The 23,865-nt window shown below is 33.8% G+C and overlaps 1 protein-coding gene across 1 annotated transcript in view; it reads left to right on the forward strand.

Annotated features, from left to right (window-relative positions):
- LOC126745596 (voltage-dependent L-type calcium channel subunit beta-2) overlaps positions 1–23,865 on the forward strand; it is a 281,586-nt gene that overhangs the window by 20,357 nt on the left and 237,364 nt on the right. Inside the window, exon 2 of the mRNA XM_050453523.1 lies at positions 22,293–22,499. The gene's annotated coding sequence lies outside the window, so the exon portion shown is untranslated. The remainder of the gene's footprint in view (positions 1–22,292; positions 22,500–23,865) is intronic.

Genomic DNA, 23,865 nt, shown 5'->3' on the forward strand with positions numbered 1-23,865 from the left:
CTCTTTCCCCAAAAGTGATGGCCCCTACTTGCTTAGTTCCTATGATTTTTGTAGGCCTTTGGACAGTAGTAAGTCCAGTCTCGTCCATATTATAAACATCTTGAAGCTGGAATTTATATTTATCGTAAACTTGGCCAAGGTTATTGAAAAATTTTAACACATTATGGCGATTAAAGGCAGCAGCACAGCATATGCTAGTAGACTCAGGTGTCCTGACTGACAAGGTCTGGTGCCCTTTTAAAAACCCAAATAGCCAGTCCTTTGACGCTATATTCTTTTCCTTCTAGTTATCGGCAATAGATATATTATTTGCCGTTGCAAACTAGAAAGCAAGCTTCCGTAAATCAGATGTAGTGAGCCCATAATAAATTTTAGCAGAATGCTCGGTGTATTCCGCAAGTTCTTTTTCTTCTGCATCGTTGAATATTTTTCTGTGCTTAGCGTAACCGACTAAGCGTTTATTAGTGTCGGTCTTAATGGTAGTTACCGCAGACTTTCTTTTAATATAACGATGTAAAGTCATAAAATTTACGTGCGCACCATATTTACATATCTGAAAACAACAAAAAAGCATTTATAGAGAAGTGTAAATATTTAATTCCCCTTTAAAATTAAATGGGGCAAGTTGTTACAGTAATAACATGCCCCTCGGTAACTGTAACAACTATCCCTACGAGAACAAAATGAGGTTAGATCCACAATTTTTGGTAAATATCGGGAATAAGTTCAAAGCAAATATGCACGAATTAGGAGAAATATATAGGCTTTAAATCTGTATAATAATCATATTTATACTACTTACCAATTTTGCATCCAAAAACACAATATCAACGTAAAGCATGTGACGCTCAAGTATCCACGTTGGCATATAGATAGCGGGTCGATAGGGCTAAGTTCCAGCAAAATATAGGCTAGCTGTGTTAGTTGCCTACCTTGTAAAATTTTACCGTAACAACTTGCCCCCGTAAGAACGTGCCCCCTTCTCCCCTAAAAGTTAAAAGAAAATAGATATCAGTAAGATTTGACGGTGGTTGGTATTATCCTTGGCACTGCATTTGTTTTATTTCAAGTATTTATTTCACAGTAATTGAAAACTATGCAAGATTTTCCAACATAAAAAAATTGCCCAATTTTTTTTTCAATAAACATCATAGACTTATTATAAGGGTAAATAAATAAAATCATCCTAAATCCTTAAACTTTGGTGCTTTTGGGTTTTTTTTTGCTTTAAAAAAATCATAAAAACAGAACAATAAATTTCAAACAAAAAAACAACTTAACCCTATTTTCCTTCGACTGTTTTGCCATAAAGACCCTTTATTTTTATGCAAGTAACGTTCCATGGGAGACACAAAACTTAGACATTAAAACAAAATTCGTATTTCCGGGGATTTCATAAAAATAAAAATACGACCGATTGTTCTTACATTTGTGATTTTTGTCAATGATGGAGATATCTGGGATAACTAAATGATCCCCCTTCTCCTTAGAGGGAGTGCGAGCCTTAACTGGCTGTAAAAATAATAATATTAAAAATATAATATACATAACTAAAACCTTTTATTTATTTTTTTTATAGTTGTTATTGTCATTTTTTTAAATTCTAGAATGCCTAAGACTGCAAATCAAGAATCATATACTAAAAGGTATTCGGAAGATAGTTTAAATAAAGCTCTTCAGGAAGTAAATAATGGAATGCACAAAAGAGAGGCTTGTAGAAAGTTTAACATTCCCAGAGCTACTTTGCAATTTAGGCTGTCAGATAAGTTTTCCAAATCTTCCCACGGCCCATCTCCCATTCTAACAACCAATGAGGAGGCCATTTTGGTTAACTGGATTAAAGAGTGCCAAAAAAAGGATTCCGGCGTAGAAAAGAGGATATCCAAATTTCAGTGAAACAATTTCTCGATGAATCACCTCGAGAAAATCCATTCAAAGGTAACCTGCCAGGAGATGGATGGTATAAAGCTTTTATGAAAAGACACCCGGACTGCATCATCCAACGTTAGCGAGAGTGATATAAGATCTTGGTTTGATGGTATTTATTCTTATTTAAGTGAAAAAGGATACAGCGAAGTGCTTCAGCATCCCGAGCGACTGTTTAATGCCGATGAGACAAATTTTCAACTATGCTTCCAAAATAAAAAAGGAATCGCGCCCAGGGGCACCAAAAACGTATATGAGGTAGAATCGAGTAAAGCAAAAACAACTCTTACCGTGCTCTTTACTTTTAGTGCTGCGGGAAGTTATACTCCGCCATTGATCATATATCCAGGTAAAAGACCTCGTAAAGAAATCGGTGATTCTGTTCCTGATGGATTTACATTCGCAACTAGTGATACAGGCTGGATGAAAACAGAAATCTTCTACGAATATGTAGCCAATAGTTTCTATAAGCATTTAAAAAAAGTAGGCATTAATTTTCCGGTAATACTCTTTGTCGACGGTCATGAAACACATATTGATAGAAAATTAAGCCAGTTGTGTAGTAACCTGGAAATTATTCTCATATCCCTCTACCCCAATGCAACCCGCATTCTCCAGCCAGCGGATGTATCAACGTTTAAACCTTTAAAGGATGGCTGGAGAAAGAGGGCCTTAGAATGGTGTACAAAAATCCAACTAAAGAATGCAGGTTTGCAGGATTATTGAGCGTTGTCATTTCAAATTTAATTCGTCCGGAAATTATAATCAATGGTTTTAAAGCATGCGGGTTGTTTCCATGACATCCTAACTCAATTGACTTTAGTAAATGTTTGGGGAAAAACAATACAAAGTGCTCCAACAAACAATGACGAAAAAACTATAAACTTCAGAAGATTTAAAGAAATAATTGGCCAAACAAAAATTGATCTACTCACAAAAAATACTGATGAAATTTTTGATACGAATGATGATAATATTATATATAATATATAGAATGAATATCAAAACGTAAAAAAAATATAACAGAAACTGAAGTTAGTGCATTAAATGACGTAGCCAAAAATGTACAAACAGAAACAAATCAAGTATTAGCATCCGGGGAGGCTCAACAAGAAATAGAAAAAAAAAGTGCTACACAAACTATTCCAAAAGAAGATGTGAAATAGCAAGTTATGATCCTATTCGACTGGAAAATACTGAAAATTACATGTCTGAAATATCTATGTCCGAAATAGATATCCAGACTTTGCCTATTATTATAGAACAAGATGGTGTTTGGCATGAAGTTATAGTTTATCCTGAAGAAAATTTAATGGATGATCCTAAAGATGGGAATCTTAATAATTCTAAAGAAACTGTTAAAAACAATAACAAAGAGTTTGATTTTGAAGACCTTTTATTAGATGAAATGACCGTGGACAATTTCAGATAAATTAATAAGGCAGATATACCTTTAGATATTCCTAATGATCTAACTATGGATGATCCTAAAGAAAACAATATACAATTTCCAGACAAAACCACTCTAGAAAAATAATTATACTACCCTAATACGCCCCAAAGGAAAGGGAAAAAAACTTCAGAAAAGATATCTTTTATTTTGTCGTCGTCATCATGGAAAAAGTTTCATGATGATAAAGAAGTAAATAAACAGATCGAGTCTTAGTGAAAAGGAAAATAGAAAGAAGAAAAAAGAATTAAAAAAAGCTGCTAAAGAAAAGAGCTTTTCATAAATAAATTAATCCTTAGACTTGAGAAACCTTTACAAAAATCATCAAAGGTAAACATTTTATCACAGCATATACTACAGCAACAGCTAGAGGAGGATAAACTGCAGCGTGTCACGAGAAAACTGTAATATGGAGACATTTCTGAAAAAAGTGACGACCATTCTAACGATCAAGAAAATATTCATAAAGCAGGTGATTTAATGGAAGTCGAAAATGAACTCAAATTTATCAAAAATATTCTAAATGAAGGGATTTGCTTTTCATGCACGTGCAACTTAACGTTTTCAAAAGCTGGTGTTAAGTGTAATCATTGCAGTAGGACCTATCACCTTATTTGTAACAAAAAGCATAATTTGCATAGGTCAAATTCAAATATATTTACATGCCAAACTTGCCTAAAACAATTTAAAAAAAATTAATTTCTATATAAAATTTTTATAAACTTAGAAATAATGATTTGTTTTAGTGCGACTTGATGTTTTTAATTGCTTATCGAATCCTTTTTTACCTCGGGGTGGGTAATTACTGGTTGCTAAGGCTATGGGAACGGTAAGTAAAATAAGGCCAATGACTATGATTTGTGTATCTTATTTAAATATGTTGTTTTTTTTTGTCTCTATTTGTATATTATGATTAAAAAAAATATAAAATATCAAAATAAAATACTTTAATTTTAAATGCGTATAACCATTTTTACCCTCTACAAATATTAGATATTTGACACCAGTAAAAAAAGTCTTAAAGGGCAAATAGCCATCTCGTTTACCCTATCTACAAGTATTTATTTCAGAGTAATTGAAAACCCAGCTAGATTTGCCAACATAAAAAATTGCCCCATTTTTTTTTCAATAAACATCATAGACTTATTATAGGGATAAATGTAAAAATCGTTTGAATAAAATGATCCTAAATCCTCCAACTTTGGTGCTTTTGGTTTTTTTTTTGCTTTAAAAAAATCATAAAAACAGAACAATAAATTTCAAACAAAAAAACAACTTAACCCTATTTTCCTTCGACTGTTTTGCCATAAAGACCCTTTATTTTTATGCAAGTAACGTTCCATGGGAGACACAAAACTTAGACATTAAAACAAAATTCGTATTTCCGGGGATTTCATAAAAATAAAAATACGACCGATTGTTCTTACATTTGTGATTTTTGTCAATGATGGAGATATCTGGGATAAGTAAATGATCCCCCCCTCCTTAGAGGGAGTGCGAGCCTTAACTGGCTGTAAAAATAATGATAATAAAAATATAATATTCATAATTAAAACCTTTTATTTATTTTTTTTATAGTTGTTATTCTCATTTTTTTTAATCCTAGAATGCCTAAGACTGCAAATCAAGAATCATATACTAAAAGGTATTCGGAAGATAGTTTAATTAAAGCTCTTCAGGAAGTAAATAATGGAATGCCCAAAAGAGAGGCTTGTAGAAAGTACAACATACCCAGAGCTACTTTGCAATTTAGGCTGTCAGATAAGTTTTCCAAATCTTCCCACAGCCCATCTCCCATTCTAACAACCAATGAGGAGGCCATTTTGGTTAACTGGATTAAAGAGTGCCAAAAAAAAAGGATTCCGCCGTAGAAAAGAGGATATCCAAATTTCAGTGAAACAATTTCTCGATGAATCACCTCGAGAAAATCCATTCAAAGGTAACCTGCCAGGAGATGGATGGTATAAAGCTTTTATGAAAAGACACCCGGACTGTTTGATGGTATTTATTCTTATTTAAATAAAAAAGGATACAGCGAAGTGCTTCAGCATCCCGAGCGACTGTTTAATGCCGATGAGACAAATTTTCAACTATGCTTCCAAAATAAAAAAGTAATCGCGCCCAGGGGCACCAAAAACGTCTATGAGGTAGAATCGGGTAAAGCAAAAACAACTCTTACCGTGCTCTTTACTTTTAGTGCTGCGGGAAGTTATACTCCGCCATTGATCAAATATCCAGGTAAAAGACTTCCTAAAGAAATCGGTGATTCTGTTCCTGATGGATTTACATTCGCAACTATTAATACAGGCTGGATAAAAACAGAAATCTTCTACGAATATGTAGCCAATAGTTTCTATAGGCATTTAAAAAAAGTAGGCATTAATTTTCCGGTAATACTCTTCGTCGACGGTCATAAAACACATATTGATTGGAAATTAAGCCAGTTGTGTAGTAACCTGGAAATTATTCTCATATCCTTCTACCCCAATGCAACCCGCATTCTCCAGCCAGCGGATGTATCAACGTTTAAACCTTTAAAGGATGGCTGGAGAAAAGGGGCCTTAGAATGGCGTAGAAAAAATCCAACTGAAGAATTGACAAAAAAAGAGTTTGCAGGATTATTGAGCGTTGTCATTTCAAATTTAGTTCGTCCGGAAATTATAATCAATGGTTTTAAAGCATGCGGGTTGTTTCTATGGAATCCTAACTCAATTGACTTTAGTAAATCTTTGGGGAAAAACAATACAAAGTGCTCCAACAAACAATGACAAAAAAACTATAAACTTTAGAAGGCCAAACAAAAATTGATGGAAAAAGAAAGTGCTACACAAACTATTCCAAAAGAAGATAAAGCAAGTGAAATAGCAAGTTCTATGTCCGAAATAGATATCCAGACTTTGCCTATTATTATAGAACAAGATGGTGTTTGGCATGAAGTTATAGTTTATCCTGAAGAAAATTTAATGGATGATCCTAAAGATGGGAATCTTAATAATTCTAAAGAAACTGTTAAAAACAATAACAAAGAGTTTGATTTTGAAGACCTTTTATTAGATGAAATGACCGTGGACAATTTCAGATAAATTAATAAGGCAGATATACCTTTAGATATTCCTAATGATCTAACTATGGATGATCCTAAAGAAAACAATATACAATTTCCAGACAAAACCACTCTAGAAAAATAATTATACTACCCTAATACGCCCCAAAGGAAAGGGAAAAAAACTTCAGAAAAGATATCTTTTATTTTGTCGTCGTCATCATGGAAAAAGTTTCATGATGATAAAGAAGTAAATAAACAGATCGAGTCTTAGTGAAAAGGAAAATAGAAAGAAGAAAAAAGAATTAAAAAAAGCTGCTAAAGAAAAGAGCTTTTCATAAATAAATTAATCCTTAGACTTGAGAAACCTTTACAAAAATCATCAAAGGTAAACATTTTATCACAGCATATACTACAGCAACAGCTAGAGGAGGATAAACTGCAGCGTGTCACGAGAAAACTGTAATATGGAGACATTTCTGAAAAAAGTGACGACCATTCTAACGATCAAGAAAATATTCATAAAGCAGGTGATTTAATGGAAGTCGAAAATGAACTCAAATTTATCAAAAATATTCTAAATGAAGGGATTTGCTTTTCATGCACGTGCAACTTAACGTTTTCAAAAGCTGGTGTTAAGTGTAATCATTGCAGTAGGACCTATCACCTTATTTGTAACAAAAAGCATAATTTGCATAGGTCAAATTCAAATATATTTACATGCCAAACTTGCCTAAAACAATTTAAAAAAAATTAATTTCTATATAAAATTTTTATAAACTTAGAAATAATGATTTGTTTTAGTGCGACTTGATGTTTTTAATTGCTTATCGAATCCTTTTTTACCTCGGGGTGGGTAATTACTGGTTGCTAAGGCTATGGGAACGGTAAGTAAAATAAGGCCAATGACTATGATTTGTGTATCTTATTTAAATATGTTGTTTTTTTTTGTCTCTATTTGTATATTATGATTAAAAAAAATATAAAATATCAAAATAAAATACTTTAATTTTAAATGCGTATAACCATTTTTACCCTCTACAAATATTAGATATTTGACACCAGTAAAAAAAGTCTTAAAGGGCAAATAGCCATCTCGTTTACCCTATCTACAAGTATTTATTTCAGAGTAATTGAAAACCCAGCTAGATTTTCCAACATAAAAAATTGCCCCATTTTTTTTTCAATAACCATCATAGACTTATTATAGGGATAAATGTAAAAATCGTTTGAATAAAATGATCCTAAATCCTCCAACTTTGGTGCTTTTGGTTTTTTTTTTGCTTTAAAAAAATCATAAAAACAGAACAATAAATTTCAAACAAAAAAACAACTTAACCCTATTTTCCTTCGACTGTTTTGCCATAAAGACCCTTTATTTTTATGCAAGTAACGTTCCATGGGAGACACAAAACTTAGACATTAAAACAAAATTCGTATTTCCGGGGATTTCATAAAAATGAAAATACGGCCGATTGTTCTTACATTTGTGATTTTTGACCGATACGGAGAAATGAATAAATGTGCCCCAATGTCGCTTTATGGCTTTATATGTCCTGTGCAAAAATCCCTTAAGTTTTGTATATTGCGGGTTTTATTGCAGAATAACTTTTGTATTAAATTAGGAAAAATTTTATTTTCTTTTGTAATGTCACACATGCAGGTTTAAATATAAATAGACATAAGAAATAATTTTTTCTTGTTTATAACCCTATTTGACCCCTTCGACTGTTTTGGCATAAAGGCCCTTTATTTTTATGCAAGTTACGGCATTGAAACAAAATTCGTATTTTCGGGGATTTCATAAAAATGAAAATACGACCGATTGTTCGTACATTTGTGATTCTTGACCGATACCGGGAAATGAAAAAACGTTTCCCAATGTCGCTTTATGGCTTTTTATGTCCCGTGCGTAGATCCCTTAAGTTTTGGATATTGCGGGCTTTATTGCGGAATAACTTTTGTATTAAATTAGAAGAAATGGGACGGAGTCTTTTCCTTTCTTTTGTAAGGACACACATGCAGGTTTGAATTTAAATGAACATAAGAGAAATATAAAAGTTTTCTTTAATTTTAAATGGACAATTGAAAAATTAATTCTATTTAGTAAACACGATATTAACTATTGGCACCGATCGCTACGTGAGTATAATTACGATTATCCATCAACTGAACATCAAAATAAATATACCCCATTTATTAACTTTTACTTACTAAATTTTGGTCATTCGTTAAATATGCGTGGATAATAAAAAGTTAATTTATATAAAGTTGGGAATTTATTATTTATCAGTAACCGTATAATATATATTTCCTTGCAACAGTATTTGCAAAATGATAAGGTGCGTGGTACAACGTAAATTTAATTAATAATATAGAGTACTTGCATAAAAAGTTTTAGTTCTGCCTTCCCATTTTAAATACAATGATGCTTTTATAAAACTTTGGTGTGATAATAGTAGCAAGTAAATTAACGTTTAACCCACAAATTTCACTAGATATCTTGTACAAAAAAAATTGCAGAATATCAAAATCAATCCAAAGTTCTGTTTAATGCATGAACTTCTATATATCAGGCCACAATTTGGAAACTTACAAAGGCTATGATAATAAAATTCCTAACAAACAAGAAATTAGCAGCAAAAAAATTGGAATCCCAAAAAAAAAATTACAATAGAAATCAGTGACAATATTGATACAAACCAACGAAGTGAAACGAGTGAATCATCCATCCATACAGCATCTAAAAAAATATACTCAAAGGTAGTAAAACAAAAACACTTAAAACTAACTAATGAAACACAGAAGAGAGTTGGAAAAGAGAACAAAAGAACACAAACAAAAAAGACAATTCATAAAGATATAAGTTCCTATGAAACAAAGATCAGAGAAAAAAATAAGTACTTATCGTATCGATCCCAGAGCAAATTGCCCAAATAAGTGAAGATTTCTACACCAACCTATATAAATTAGCAACACACAAGACCAACAAAGACCAAATTAATAACAAGACAATACTTAACATAGTATTAGAGAATATACCAGAAGTAACATGTGCTGAAATAAGATATGCCTTGAAAAAAATGAAGGATTGCAAATTTTCTGGAAAAGACCATATTACATCAAAAATAATATAGAGATGCAATTTTTTGTCCCCTATTTATAGAAGAATATTAAAAGTTTAAAATATTTATGCTGACATACCAGGAATCTATGGAATATACCTGATAGTTCATAAACTATAGAATCAGAAGAGACCCACGCGACAATTTATATTTATAGAAGAAAATGTATTGCATTTTGAACTGAATGAGACACTTCCCCATTGTAGAGTTCCAATTAAGCAATAGTAATAAAATAATTTCCTTAATTAATGGATTGGAAGAAGAGGTTCATTAAATAGCCTCCTTAAGTCCCGGATCTATGGGCTCTTGATTTCTTCGTTTGAGGCCACCTAAATCAATTGTTTTTAAGACGAAACCTAACTTGAATTGAAAGAAGTCGTCCATATTCTCAAAGAGACCCTGATATAATAAATCAAAGGAGAACAACACAAAGTCTCGGTCTCAAAAAATTTTTTTATATGTTAGAGTGGTGACACGTGTTTCGCTTCATCAGACCTAAAAAATAATGTAAACAAAACCAAATAAAATTACAAAAAGACCTTAAAGTAAAACGAAAAAGTATACCTCAAGAAGGTTAAAAACACGCCTGACTGGGTCAAATATAGGGGAGAGTGGGGCAAGTGAATCATAGGGCGCAAGTGCGTTTCTAGAAATATGTCGAGCAACTGGCATCATAGCACGTCAATGATCAGTGTAGTGTACATGTCTATTAGCGCGTATTATGTCCTTAAGCATTTACTAAAATTAAGGTAAATATTAACATTTTTTAATTTTTGCGTGTTGTTTTATAATATTTTAAGCGAAATCAATAAGGATTTTCCACAATTTAAAGGCATTTTTTTAATATTGTGTAAAGTGCATACCATAACCTTATATTTGCTTAATACCGCGTTATGCTTAGAATGTTGCCACATTTATCTGTCTTTTGAAGATTTAAATTTTTATATTTGAAGAACGATTGGGGTAAGTGAGTCATGCCTGACTGTAGTATAAAAAGTTCTTACAAATATATTTTATATATTGCAGAGGAAAAATGGTGCGTAACTACGTGCGCAAAACCCAAAAAGTATCATCCTCAGAAGATGCCATTCGTGGTGCCTTAGAAGGGATTCAAAATAAAGAGATGTCAATTAAAAAAGTAAACCACTAGTGTGGTTTTTAGTATTCCGAGAACCACCTTACAATCACGATAAAAGCGTTGACAGCTCACTCCACTTGTAAACCACGGCAGGTTCAAACCCGTATTCACTGAAAAAATGGAAAAGGAATTATATGAACATATAATTTTGTTAGAAAAACTGTTTTATGGACTTTCGACCACAGATCTTCGAAGGATTGCATTTTAATTTGCTGAAGCCAATCAAATAAGTCATCCTTTTAATAAAGTTCGAAAACTTGCAGGAAAAGACTGGGTGATTTCATTTTTAAATCGTCAGAAAATCCTCTCCATTCGAATACCTGAAGCAACCAGCATTGCAAGAGTAACAGGATTTTCCAAATCTAGGGTTAATGATTTTTTTCAAAACTTAAAAAAGACCTTGGACAAGTTTAATTTTGCGCCGCATCGGATTTTTAACTGTGATGAGACGGGAATTACCTGCGTTCAAAAACCGGGAAAAATTTTAGCTGAAAAGGGAAAAAAGCAAGTGGGAAGATTAACTTCTTTAGAGAAAGGAAAAAACACAACTTTATTGGCTTGTGTCAGCGCTACAGGTACGTTTATTCCACCATTTATGGTCTTCCCTCGTGTTCGAATGAATCCTGGTTTTTTGAGCGGTTTATTTTCTAGAGCAGTAGGATTTCCTGCCTCATCAGGCTGGATGGATGCTGACCTATTTATCAAATTTTTAAATTATTTTATAGGCTGCACCAAAACAACAACAGATAGTCGAAGTCTACTGATACTAGATAGTCATAAGTCCATTAATTTAGTAAACCTGGCTAGAAAATCAGGTATTTCTATTGTAACCTTACCTCCTCACACATCAAATAAGTTGCAACCACTGGACGTAAATTTCTTTGGACCATTTAAAACCTGGCAGAAGAAATGGATCACTGGCTTACAAATCATCCAGGCTCTAGGATCACAGAATATGATATGGCTCCTATTATTAAAAATGCGCTTGTTAACCCTTAACTGGTATGGTGGGTCAATTTTGACCCCATCAAAAATTAAAAAAATTTATTAAAGAAAAACTATTGCAAGTGGCAACACTGCCTTCCATGTATGTATTCCTCGGCCGTACTGAGTAGAATATTTCTGCGTGGCAGTCGCGTTTGAGTTTTCGTTTAGCTAAGGTCTGTGAATTAAATGGATCAAAATTGACCCCGCCATACGTTAAACGTAATTTTTTGGGTTTTCTAATTTTTTAATGTAATGGCTTCTTTAAAGGATAAAAAGGTACCACTAACAGCGCACGAGTTAGAACAGCTTGCTAACACTTTTTTGATAATGACAGCGACATTTCTGATGCCGAGACTATCGTTAGTGAACATATTTCTGCAAGCGATAGTAATTCTGAACCGGGTGTTGGTAATATGCCAGATGAAATAAATTTGGATATTGAACCAGATATTTTGGAATATAGTAGAAGTAGTGATGATGAGACTGAAATTGGCGTAAGAAGCTACTATTATGGGAAAAATAGAAAAAAATGGTCAACAAAAGCTCCTGCCACAAGCCGTGCTCGTGCAAGCAATATTGTTTCGCATCTACCAGGACTTTCTGGACCAGCACGAGTTAACAAACCAAATTCAGCCACAGAAGCTTTTATACAATAATCGAGCAAATTATCGAGAAGACCAATGAAAAAATAATGAGCTTGCAAGCTAGTTATGGGCACAATGCCTTATCCTGCCAATTTTTAAATCATGTTGACGAAACCGAAATGTTGGCATTTTTTGGTCTCCTCTTCTTGGCAGGCGTATTCAAATCGAACCACGAAGATATTAATTCTCTTTTCGCAACTGATGGCACGGGTCGTGATATATTTCGTTCCGTAATGACTGCAAAAAGGTTTAATTTTCTCCTCACAGCTTTGAGATTTGATGATCCAGACACCAGAAGTCAGCGCATTGAAGCCGGAGACAAGCTAGCCCATATTTCCGACATATTTTATCGCTTCATGAATAATTGTCATACAAACTATTCATGTGGGGAATATGTAACTGTGGATTAAATGTTGATTGGTTTTCGCGGTAATTGTAGATTTCGAATGTTTATCAAAAGTAAGCCGGAAAAATACGGAATCAAAATGATGTGTCTCTGTGATGCTCGGAGACATTATTTAGTAAACGCCTTTGTTTATACCGGAAAAGACACTCAAATGCAGAATCCTAAGAAGCTAGCCATACCCACCCTCAATGTTCTTTCTTTAGTTGATCCGATAAAAAATTCTGACCGAAATGTTACTGGGGATACCTGGTTTTCTTCTTTGGAGCTTGTCGAAGAGCTACAAAGCTGTAAACTTACCTATGTCGGTACTATCCGAAAAAACAAAAGGGACCTACCAAAGGAATTTTTGCCAAATAAGCAGCGACCGGTTTATTCTTCGATTTTCGGATTTACCAGAGACGTGACTTTGCTATTTTATGTTCCAGTAAGAAATCGAGCAGTTTGTCTTACATCAAGTTTTCGTCATAATGATAAAATTTTGGACAAAGAAAATAAACTTCCAGACATGATAGATTTTTACAATATTAGCAAAGTGGGGGTAGATGTATTAGATCAGACGTGTGCAAATTATAAATTTGGTAGACGCACTAGAAGATGGCCGTAAGCAATTTGGTTTCGAATGATGGATATTAGTGCTGTAAATGGAAGTATTTTATATAATAATACTCATCCAGAGGCTGAAATGACACACCAAAAGTTTCTAGTTACCTTAGGAAGAGATCTAATTTATAACCAATTAATTCGCCGATCTCAAATGGAAAATATTCCCAGGGAATTAAAAGCGCTTATTCATCGAATTGGTCAGATTCCAGAGATAGGTCCAGGCAGAAATGAACATGGGCAAAGACCACCTAAGCATGCAAGGTGTTCTATTTGTCCACGCAATGATAATAAACAATCACTTGATCAACACAATCACCGTGATAACTGCCATAAATACGTTTGTAAAAATCATTGCGTAAAAAGAATTCGTTGCAATAATTGCCAATAATAGAAGGTTCAAACATGTTTGTTAGTTTTTTTATAAACCTTTTTAGGATTTCATTTTTAAGTGTTTTGATCGTTTTCACATTTATTTAAGAAAATCTCATTTTTAAATTTGTTTTTGTTTTAGTTTAAAAAAAAAATCGAAAGGTCTAATTTGACCCCACCATACTTGGAACGAGATTTTTTTCCGCCATACCAGTTAAGCTTTTACACTAATAAATATTATTAAGGGTTTTGAAAAACAGGAATCTATCCATATAATCCAGATGTGTTTCAAGAAGTTTGAGAAGTTTGCGCCAGCCGAGAACATTCTTCAAAAGGAATGTAGGACAGAAATCGAGTCCCGCCGAGGGTCCCGTAATAAGTGATGAAGTCTTGTTGAGAAAAGATGATATCCAGAGTACTTCTAAAGAATTAGTAAACAATTTTGAACAAGAGCAACCATCATGTTATGTTTCAGTTTCAACTTTAAGCCCAGTTCCAAAACCCTCTCAAAAGAAAGAAAATGCCAAATCCAAATCTAGGCGCATAGAAGGATCTAAAATAATAACCAGTTTTCCTTACAAAGATCAATTGGAACGAAAATTAAAACCAGTGAAAGCTAAGCAAGTAAAAAAGAAACTAGACGACAAAGCAGGGACAAGTACTAGTAATGGAAAAAATTAAAAGAAGGAATTTCTAAGCAAAAGAAGCAAAGTGCCACGTCAAGAGCAGAAGAGAAACAACGCAACATAAAAACAATGCCTGACGAAGAGACAAACACACTATGCACTTACTGTCATGAGACCTACGAAGACACCTGTTATGAATTATGGATAATGTGCATGCAATGTGGTGCCTGGTTACATGAAGATTGTTCCGATAATGAGCCAGGTACTAATAATTATGTTTGTGACCATTGTCGTTGATTAATTAGCATTCGGACTCACTTACCACATGTGGGTGACTCACTTACCCTCTATATGACTCATAAAAATATATAATAAAAAAATAAAAATATATAAATATATAGTCATAAAAATGACTCTCTTGCCCCTATAACTTGGGGCAAGAGAGTCATTTTTCTTTTTTTTGTTTTAAGTTTATTTTTTTATTTTTAAGGCTATGTTAGTTTGAAACCAATTAAACTCGTGTTACAAACGATGAAAGTTTTTTTATTTCTAAAACTTAATAAGTTATACACTGCAGAGCCTTAAGGGGTCTCACTTGCCCCATCCTCCCCTACACACACACTAAACGGTAAAATATAAGTTTAGAAAAAAAAAACTGACGTCACAAATATATAAAAAATAATAACATAGAACTTGAATACAAGAAAATAATAAAAAAGTAGAAAGGAACTATCGAGATTTGAACCAACAACCTTACAGCAAGACTGTTACCATTTGCTGCGTTGAGCGCTAGGCCACATGTTCATGCGATAGCTTGAAAAGAAAGGAGGGGACTACAAGATGTTATTAAGAATGAGCCCCGGTACAAAATTGAACACGTCGTTAACGCAAGTCAAAACTGGACTCTTCTTCGCTCTTGTAATCTCTAGCTTCTCTAGAAGATCCAGCTTTTTCAGTCATAAACCACTACCACATTATTGGGGTAGGAAAAATTATGACTTGTTGAAAATAAATGGCAAACGCTGACTTGGTCTCGACAGTATCAATGGCTTCAAACTTGTTCACCAGACCTAGATGTTCTTGTACCTTGAAATTTTCCTCCCGGACTGTCCCACATAAATCGTAGGGCAATCGGCACAATGCAAACTATAAACTCCTGATTTCGAAAGCGGATCTGACTTATCCAATGGTTTAACCAGATTTCTTTTTACGGAATTAGAAGTTTTAGAAGCGATTGAGATGTTAAAAGGTTTAAAGAATTTCGCCACCCCCTGGGAAATATTTCCAAAGTAAGTTAAACATCTAAAATTTTTATTATTACGTTCCCTTTCCTCCTGATGCACAATGTGATAAAACCTAACTTGACTAACTATTAGTTTCCCTCGGATATATATTTCAAAATTATCGTTTTAATCTTTTAAAATGCTACATTGAAAAGTCCCATTTCCTTTTTCAGACTGAAAAATTTTTGGTTTAGGCAGATAACATTTAGTATTGTAACCTACATTTCTTTTGACTTATGAGGAATAAATAAGGATGTTTTTAGTTTTCGCGATGTGATTTTTAGTTAACGTTGCGTATTTTAAAAAATAACCGAAAACCTATAATACTTGCAGCTACTTACTGAAATGTAAAGATACGCAGCTCGCGAGCAGACGAGGTTTTTTAAATCCTTCTCACAGAAGTTGTACTATTCCATAACTTAACAAAATAAAGAGCTAAAAACAGAAATGTTCATCACTAATAATAATCTTAAAAATGATAATAACTATCTATTAAGGGAATTGGAAGACATGAAATCTATGTTTATCTTATACGTTCTATGGCTCGCTCAGTAAGTAAAAAATCTACATAATTTCTACTGCTTAATTGATCAACCTTTACCGAAAATGTTCCTTGAAACTATTTGTCAAATATAAATAACCTATATCTCATTTCCGTGTATCAATTAATTTAGCTAAACTTAGATTTCTTCTTCCTAGAATATTGCCTTTCTTGGGCGCCATCTTGGAAAAAAATTAAATAAAAAGATTGGTTTTGTGGCACATTATTTTGAAGCTCCTGACGAATACTTTATAACTGTAGAATTTAAAATTCAATATCTTTACCTACTACAATATGTTGGTGCATTTAATAATTACCTGAATACCGAATAAATACATTAAGTTCAATTGAGAAGATGCTGGAAATGGTTGCCTTGAACTTCTTGACACACGAACAGTCGGTCCGAAATTTCACACCGAACATTTTCAAATACACTAACATCCATATTTCTACAAATATTGGTTATTGTCTGTCGTAAATCCAATACTGAAGCAGGATCTGTTTCGTACACCTTTTGCTTCAAATAGCCCTATAAAAAAAGTCAAGAGGTATCAAATCTGGCGAGCGAGCTGGCCGTTCCACAGGTCCTCGACGGCCAAGCCAACGACCGGGGAAATTATTATCTAAATAGTTCCGAAGTTGTCTAGACTGTGGTGGAGCTCCATCTTGCTGGAATACAATATCCATATCGAATTTATTAGGATTCGTTTCGACAATTTCGGTGATTAGAGGGTCAATAGTATTTTCCAGCATATCCAAATAGAGTTCCGCTGTTAAATTTTATTTGATGAATAGAGGCCCTACAATATGCCTGCTCTAACGTTAATTTTTTCTGGATATTGAGCATAAGGTTCTCGGAAGACGTGAGAATTAGTGTCACTCCGATAACGACAAATTTGTCTATGAACATTACCGTTGAGAAAAAATGTACATTCATCACTTAAACAAATATTATGGAGATAGGTGCCGTGCCATGGTTTCCGTCATAGTTTGTTACATGCAGATTTTGCCCTAAGCATGTAACATGGGATTTCATATAAATTCGAGCAAAAGTTTATGGGTTTTGGTATCGGCTTGGAAGGGTTGTGTGATTTACAGTTTTATAAATGGAATTTGGGGTTTGATTATTTTTAGGAATGTATTTACCTACCCTATCCTGTCAGCACACCTCTGTGGAGTTAGTTGTATTATGTTTCCTTAGTCCCTATTCATGTACCTGGTGTTGGGAACTTTCTGACCTTTGATTTATTTGTCAAGAGTTTCTATGAGGCCGGTATATGTCTGGGGTATGGAGGGACTTCTAGAGGGTGCTGTTGTGCCACAGATTGCGCTATGAGTGGAGTAAATATGACCTTTTAGATGGTGATCCGTTAGTGTAGGAAAACTTATAAATACTTTCTTCTATAGCGGAATCATGTTGGGCAAGGTATCCTAATTGATTTGAAATTGGCCTCCCCAGTTTTGCTTGCTATATTTCCCTTCAATTCTTCAAGTTTTAGTAAATAAACGTTCCTTGACATCTGATTTCTAACCCTACTAGCCGATTGACAGTAATGACTATTAACACACTTGTTGTTGTGGAGGTTTGGCAGCGTTGCTGTTTCCCATTAAAGTTTGGTTTCTATTTGGCGGATGACGGAGCGTCATAAATCAGGCAGAGCGACGTAAGAGGAAAATTGGAATTTCGTAGCCCCGTTGGGAAAATGTTGTTAGTTTTTCATGTTTTAGTATCCGAGCAGTATCATTTTGCTGTGGTATTGCGGAATTTCTATTTTGATAGAGTAAGGGCTCCGCGTAGTTTGCACCAAGAGGCAGGGTCAGATCGTGTCGAAGAGAGAGAGTGACAAGTTCACTGCCAGTGTCACCTGTCACTGTCTGGTCAGTTGTGAGTTCCTTGTTTAGCCTGTAGCCATCCCGTTATCAGAAAGAACAGTCGACATTTTGTGGTTTAAAAAAAAAGGAAAATTTAAGTTCATCTTGCCAGTAATTCGGTTGAATGGAAAAATATTCCTCCCAAGTTTTGGGGTTTAATTTGATGAACGTCTAGTGGGAAGTTGTAGCTGAGAGGATTTCAGATTGACCTGATATTTTTGGATTTGAGTGGCTGCTTCCACACCATTTATGGGATTTTGAAATTTTCGAACCACAAAACGAGACTCTAGGCCTCGCTCACCACTTTAGGTATGTAGCAACATGTTGGCAATTGCCATAGAATTGATTTTGTGTTTATTTTACTGATTTTTTTTGTCCTCTATTTTAGAGGCCTCCCCTTTTTCTCATTCTCTCCTCTATTCTCTGGTCTCTTCCTATTCTCTGGTTTCTTCTGGTCATCCCAACACTGTTGGATACCGGCTTAAGTGAGCCTCAACACAGCCTGGACTGAGCATTGTACTGTGGCTCTGCGATTTTGGATTGGAACTTGCCTGAAATCGACTTGCCCATGTAGTCGTTACCCTTGTTGTAGCTGACTGGTTCTAGGGCTGTCGAGTTAAGCTACCTTAGCCAAAATACACAAGAGATTAGAGGATACGCAAGTTTTTGCACATTTTATTTTATTTTTCTCTTATTGAACGGTTTGATTTAGGGTTGGGGGTTGATTTATTAATTGGAATTTTATGGGTTTATTTTCTTTTATGTAAAACAAAAACGTTAAGGGGTTCTTGCTAAGTCTATTAATATTAACCTGAGGGTTTTCATTTGAATCGAGCATCGACATAATTGATTTTGGCATTGAGCCTGGATCACTTTGTAAGGGATCGGCTATTTGCTACAAATAACATATTTAGTCATAATGTTGGTTGTTGGTTAACAGGTTTTATTGCACCAACATACCATTATTAGGCTTTTAAATTCGAACCTTACTATTTAAAAGTTTTATTTAGATTAATGTGACTTGACTAGAGTTTGAAAAAGGTATTTTAGGGCCAGGGAGGTATTGTGAATTAGGCTCCAAACATATACTTCTTGTAAACAACACGTGATCACGTTTTGGATTTTCCCCTTGAACAGTAGTTCAGTGCAGATTTGTTTTTTTTTCCTTACTAATTTTTCGCCTTAAGCATACCTCAAGTAACTCTTAATTCTTTTATCAATTTTTTTATTAATTTAAAATTACTACAGTATTACATTTTGAATAATTATCTAAATTTAAATATCTCAGTGGAATTTAATTTTTTTCTAATACAAATGGAAGTGACTATGTAAATTCTTGGATGATTATAACAATCTGGTGGAACTATAGATTGTCATTTGAGTTTTTCCCAAATTATTATTAGCTTTTAGGATCTAGGTACAAGCATAAATATAGGTCATCATTTTCTTGATTAAGGGGGGCTTATATTACCGTCATGATATATCAGGGTTTGGTGTAAAATATTTAAATCAAATGGCGCTCTTATTAAAATTTCTCCCACTACCTTCTCCACTGTCTAAAAGCTGGCGGCCACCAAATCTCTGAATCTTTTAAAACAAAATTTGCTTGTCTTGACTTGGATTTTGTACGGATGATAATTATTCCTTTTCAAAAGTCTCCATACAGTAGAAGGACATGTTCATTTGAGACGGAGGAAGTTGATTATTAGGAATTAAGTATCATCTCACCAATTATTTGAACTCGCTTTTCTTCCGAAATGGACAAATATCCTGGAAGCTTTTTGTTGTTAAAACTTCCAGTAGGTGTAAATTTAAATAAGAATTTCCGTAAATATTTTCTACAAATAGGACAATTCGGGAAACGATTGTTGAAAATCCTTCAGGTTTCGTGAAGGTTACGCGTCTCATCGTAAATAAAAATCGCTTCGATTTTTTCTTCTAATGGATGAGAATTGACTATTTTAAACTACTACTACTAAAACCGAAAACTAAATGAGAATATTTTAACTACACAATGATATTTGTTTTTGTACTGATATTTTCATCACTGTTAAAACAACAACAAAAATTTACCACCCTTTTGTAGTATGTAAAGATATTGAATTTATATTATAGGGTTATATAAGTACTCGTCAGGAGCTTTAAAACGATGTGCCACAAAATCACCCTTTCCATTTAATTTTTTTTCCAAGATGGCGCCCAGCCATCTTGAAACTTTCATATGTCACTTTTGCTTTAAAATATACTATTCATTCATCAATTGCATTACCTCAAGTTTCAATATTTTGAATTGATCCGTTCAAAAAATAAAGAAGGAAGGGTGACATTAAAGAAAAGCACTGTATATGTTTTTTATTGGAAAAAAGTCGTTTAGCAATTTTTAAAAATTATATGCAGACGAAACGATATATATATATATATATATATATATATATATATATATATATATATATATATATATCAAAATCACAGTTTTATCGTTTTAATCTTTCAAAACTCTACATTGGCAAGTCCCATTTCCTTTACCAGACTGAAAAATTTTTGATTTAGGCAGATAACATTTAGTATTGTAACCTACATTTCTTTTGACTTATGAGGAATAAATAAGAATGTTCCTAGTTTTCGCGATGTAACTTTTAGTTAACATTGCGTATTTTAAAAAATAATCGAAAACCTATAATACTTGCAGCTACTTACTGAAATGTAAATATAGGGAGCTGGCGAACAGACGAGGTTTACATAAGACAATCTTAAATCCTTCGCACAGAAGTTGTACTATTCCATAACTTAACAAAATAAAGAGCTAAAAACATAAATTTTCATCACCAATAATAATCTTAAAAATGATAATAAACTATCTATTAAGGGAATTGGAAGACATAAAATCTATGTTTATCTTATACGTTCTATGGCTCGCTCAGTAAGGAAAAATCTACATGATTTCTACTGCTTCTAAAACTTCCTTCAAACTATTTGTCAAATATAAAAATAACTTATCTCATTTCCGTCTATCCAATTAATTTAGCTAAACTTTGATTTCTTCTTCATAGAATATTGCTTTTCCTGCAATATTTTAAAGATTTTTCCAAATGGCTGCTGGTCAACATCTTGAAAAAAAACTAAATAAAAAGGGTAGTTTTGTGGCACATTATTTTGAAGCTTCTAACGAGTACTTTATAACCGTAGAATATAAATTCAATATCTTTACCTACTACAATATGGTGGTGCATTTAATAATTACCTGAATACATTAACATTTAACTTGATATATCGAATAAATACATTGAGTTCAATTGAGAAGATGCTGGAAATTGTTGCCTTGAACTTCTTGACACACAAACAGTCGGTCCGAAATTTCACACCGAACATTTTCAAATACACTAACATCCATATTTCTACAAATATTGGTTATTGTCTGTCGTAAATCCAATACTACTACTAAAACCGAAAACTAAATGAGAATATTTTAACTACACAATGATATTTGTTTTTGTACTGATATTTTCATCACTGTTAAAACAACAACAAAAATTTACCACCCTTTTGTAGTATGTAAAGATATTAAATTTATATTATAGGGTTATATAAGTACTCGTCAGGAGCTTTAAAACGATGTGCCACAAAATCACCCTTTCCATTTAATTTTTTTTCCAAGATGGCGCCCAGCCATCTTGAAACTTTCATATGTCAGTTTTGCTTTAAAATATACTATTCATTCATCAATTGCATTACCTCAAGTTTCAATATTTTGAATTGATCCGTTCAAAAAATAAAGAAGGAAGGGTGACATTAAAGAAAAGCACTGTATATGTTTTTTATTGCAAAAAAGTCGTTTAGCAATTTTTAAAAATTATATGCAGACGAAACGCTGTCGCATCCTCAGTGTTAATTGTCAGATGTAGGGTTAAAATTTTTATTATCCAAGGCGTGCTAGTTTCATAAATAAAGGAGAAAATTAAGAGTAAAATTAATAGAATTTAGTGATTTGCTATAAAAAGCTTACTTAGGAAAATGTGTGTAACGAAAAAGAAAAAGCTTTTTCTGTTGTTACTGCTTTCTTGCAACTCATTATTGGATAACATACCATACATGTTTTATTGGTTATCGCAAAAAAAGTTATAAATGATTTTCATCATTTGTTGATTTTGAGTGTGGGTTGCGACCCCCAAGATCTCCTTTACTTAATTTTGAGGCATTATAATCTAAAGTATCTAAAAATAAAAGTAGATACAATTTTAAAATTAATTCCTGAATCATTGATTGATTTTTTTATTAATAGGGTGTTGCGGTGGCAGAAGAGATTGAACCAGTGGTGACGTCTGGTTTGGAGGCACACACGCACCATCAGCAGGCGGCCTCATTAGGGGCCCTGAGCGCCGCCGCCCCCATCGGCGCGATAAGGGGCGGCATCAAGAACCAACGCACCAGGAAATCCGGCACCTCCGTTGGTAGTCTCAGCGATAGCTCGTCCAGTGTGAAGCGGCAGGTAAAGGAAAATTAATATTTTTATTTTTATAGAATAAAGTAATAATAGTGTTAGTAATAATAAAGAAGAACTTTGTTGGGAGTATGCTGTAGAATTTTTATCGTTCGTTAAGTGTGAATTAAGATACTCGATGCATAAAAAACCAACTGATTTTTTTTATACATACATCCTAAACACGATCACTTACGACTACTAAAAATATATTTATACTATTTTTATTTACTGCCATTTATGTCCGCTTTAAAAGTCGCGCCAATACTCCGAACTGAACTTTTGTCGGCACGGCGTTATATATTCGCCAGATCATGGTTCCGGAAGATTCGCTAACCTTCAACGCGTCCAGAGATGTCGTGCGGTGCGTCCGCTTGTGTCACCGCGATGATTCTGGAAGAACAGCTGATATACTCGGCGTTACATTACCCACCCGCTAAGGTCATTTTGTCCCGAAATGATCCCAAAGATGGTAGATGTCGATATCGGATTAAGGTTCTCCAATTGCAACAGGATCTCTCGTAAAAATAACAATCCACGCTTTTCTCCAGAAAACGACGTTGAGGTAATAGCACACTAGAACTTGCACGTAGACCTGAAGATCACTGTTATTCTTCTAGACTTGCGGCTATCAGAAACATGAACTCATCGATTGTCAAATCTAATTCTGGTTATATTTGCCACAGCTCTGCATCTCCGTGGAATCCATAATAAGGATCTAGTCGGTTCAAGTAAATAGGTCGAGCTTTAGCCCTTGCCTAGCATAAGTCGGTCCCTTGGACGTCCCAGTGACCCGAAAATAAGACATAGTATAAATCCCAGGAACGTTCTTTTACATCTCGTGAAATCTTTGGGATGTCCCAGAGACGTGCTTTTGTAGTAGTATGGAACACAAATGGGACTATCCCAAGATAGTACCATAAACGTACGGGAGACTTATTGGCTGTCCAGTGGATGTGTATGGAACAACAATATTTACGTTTTTCGGATATTTATAGGATATAAGGTTAATAAGATTTATACGTGCGTTTTGAGGATGGGGAATCATCTTTGATTCCTTTGACTAAAGGCGTACCACAGGGATCGATTTTGGGACCCTTGCTGTTTGTTATTTATGCGTGTGACATGAATTCTATTGTCAATAATTGTATAATTCAACGATACGCAGATGACACCCAAATATATACCAGTTTTTCTAAAGTAAGTGCGGACGAAGCTGTTCTTCGATTGAATGAGTGTTTAGAGTCAGTAGCTGAATATTTCAAAAATATTGGGTTGTGACTGAATCCGTCGAAGTCAGTCGTAATACACATTGGTCCTGATCATGAGTGGGCAACGAATAATTTGGCTATTCATGTATCTCAAACTCCAATCC

The sequence above is a fragment of the Anthonomus grandis genome, chromosome 16 (assembly GCF_022605725.1).
Source record: "Anthonomus grandis grandis chromosome 16, icAntGran1.3, whole genome shotgun sequence".
Classification (NCBI taxonomy): Eukaryota; Metazoa; Arthropoda; class Insecta; order Coleoptera; family Curculionidae; genus Anthonomus; species Anthonomus grandis.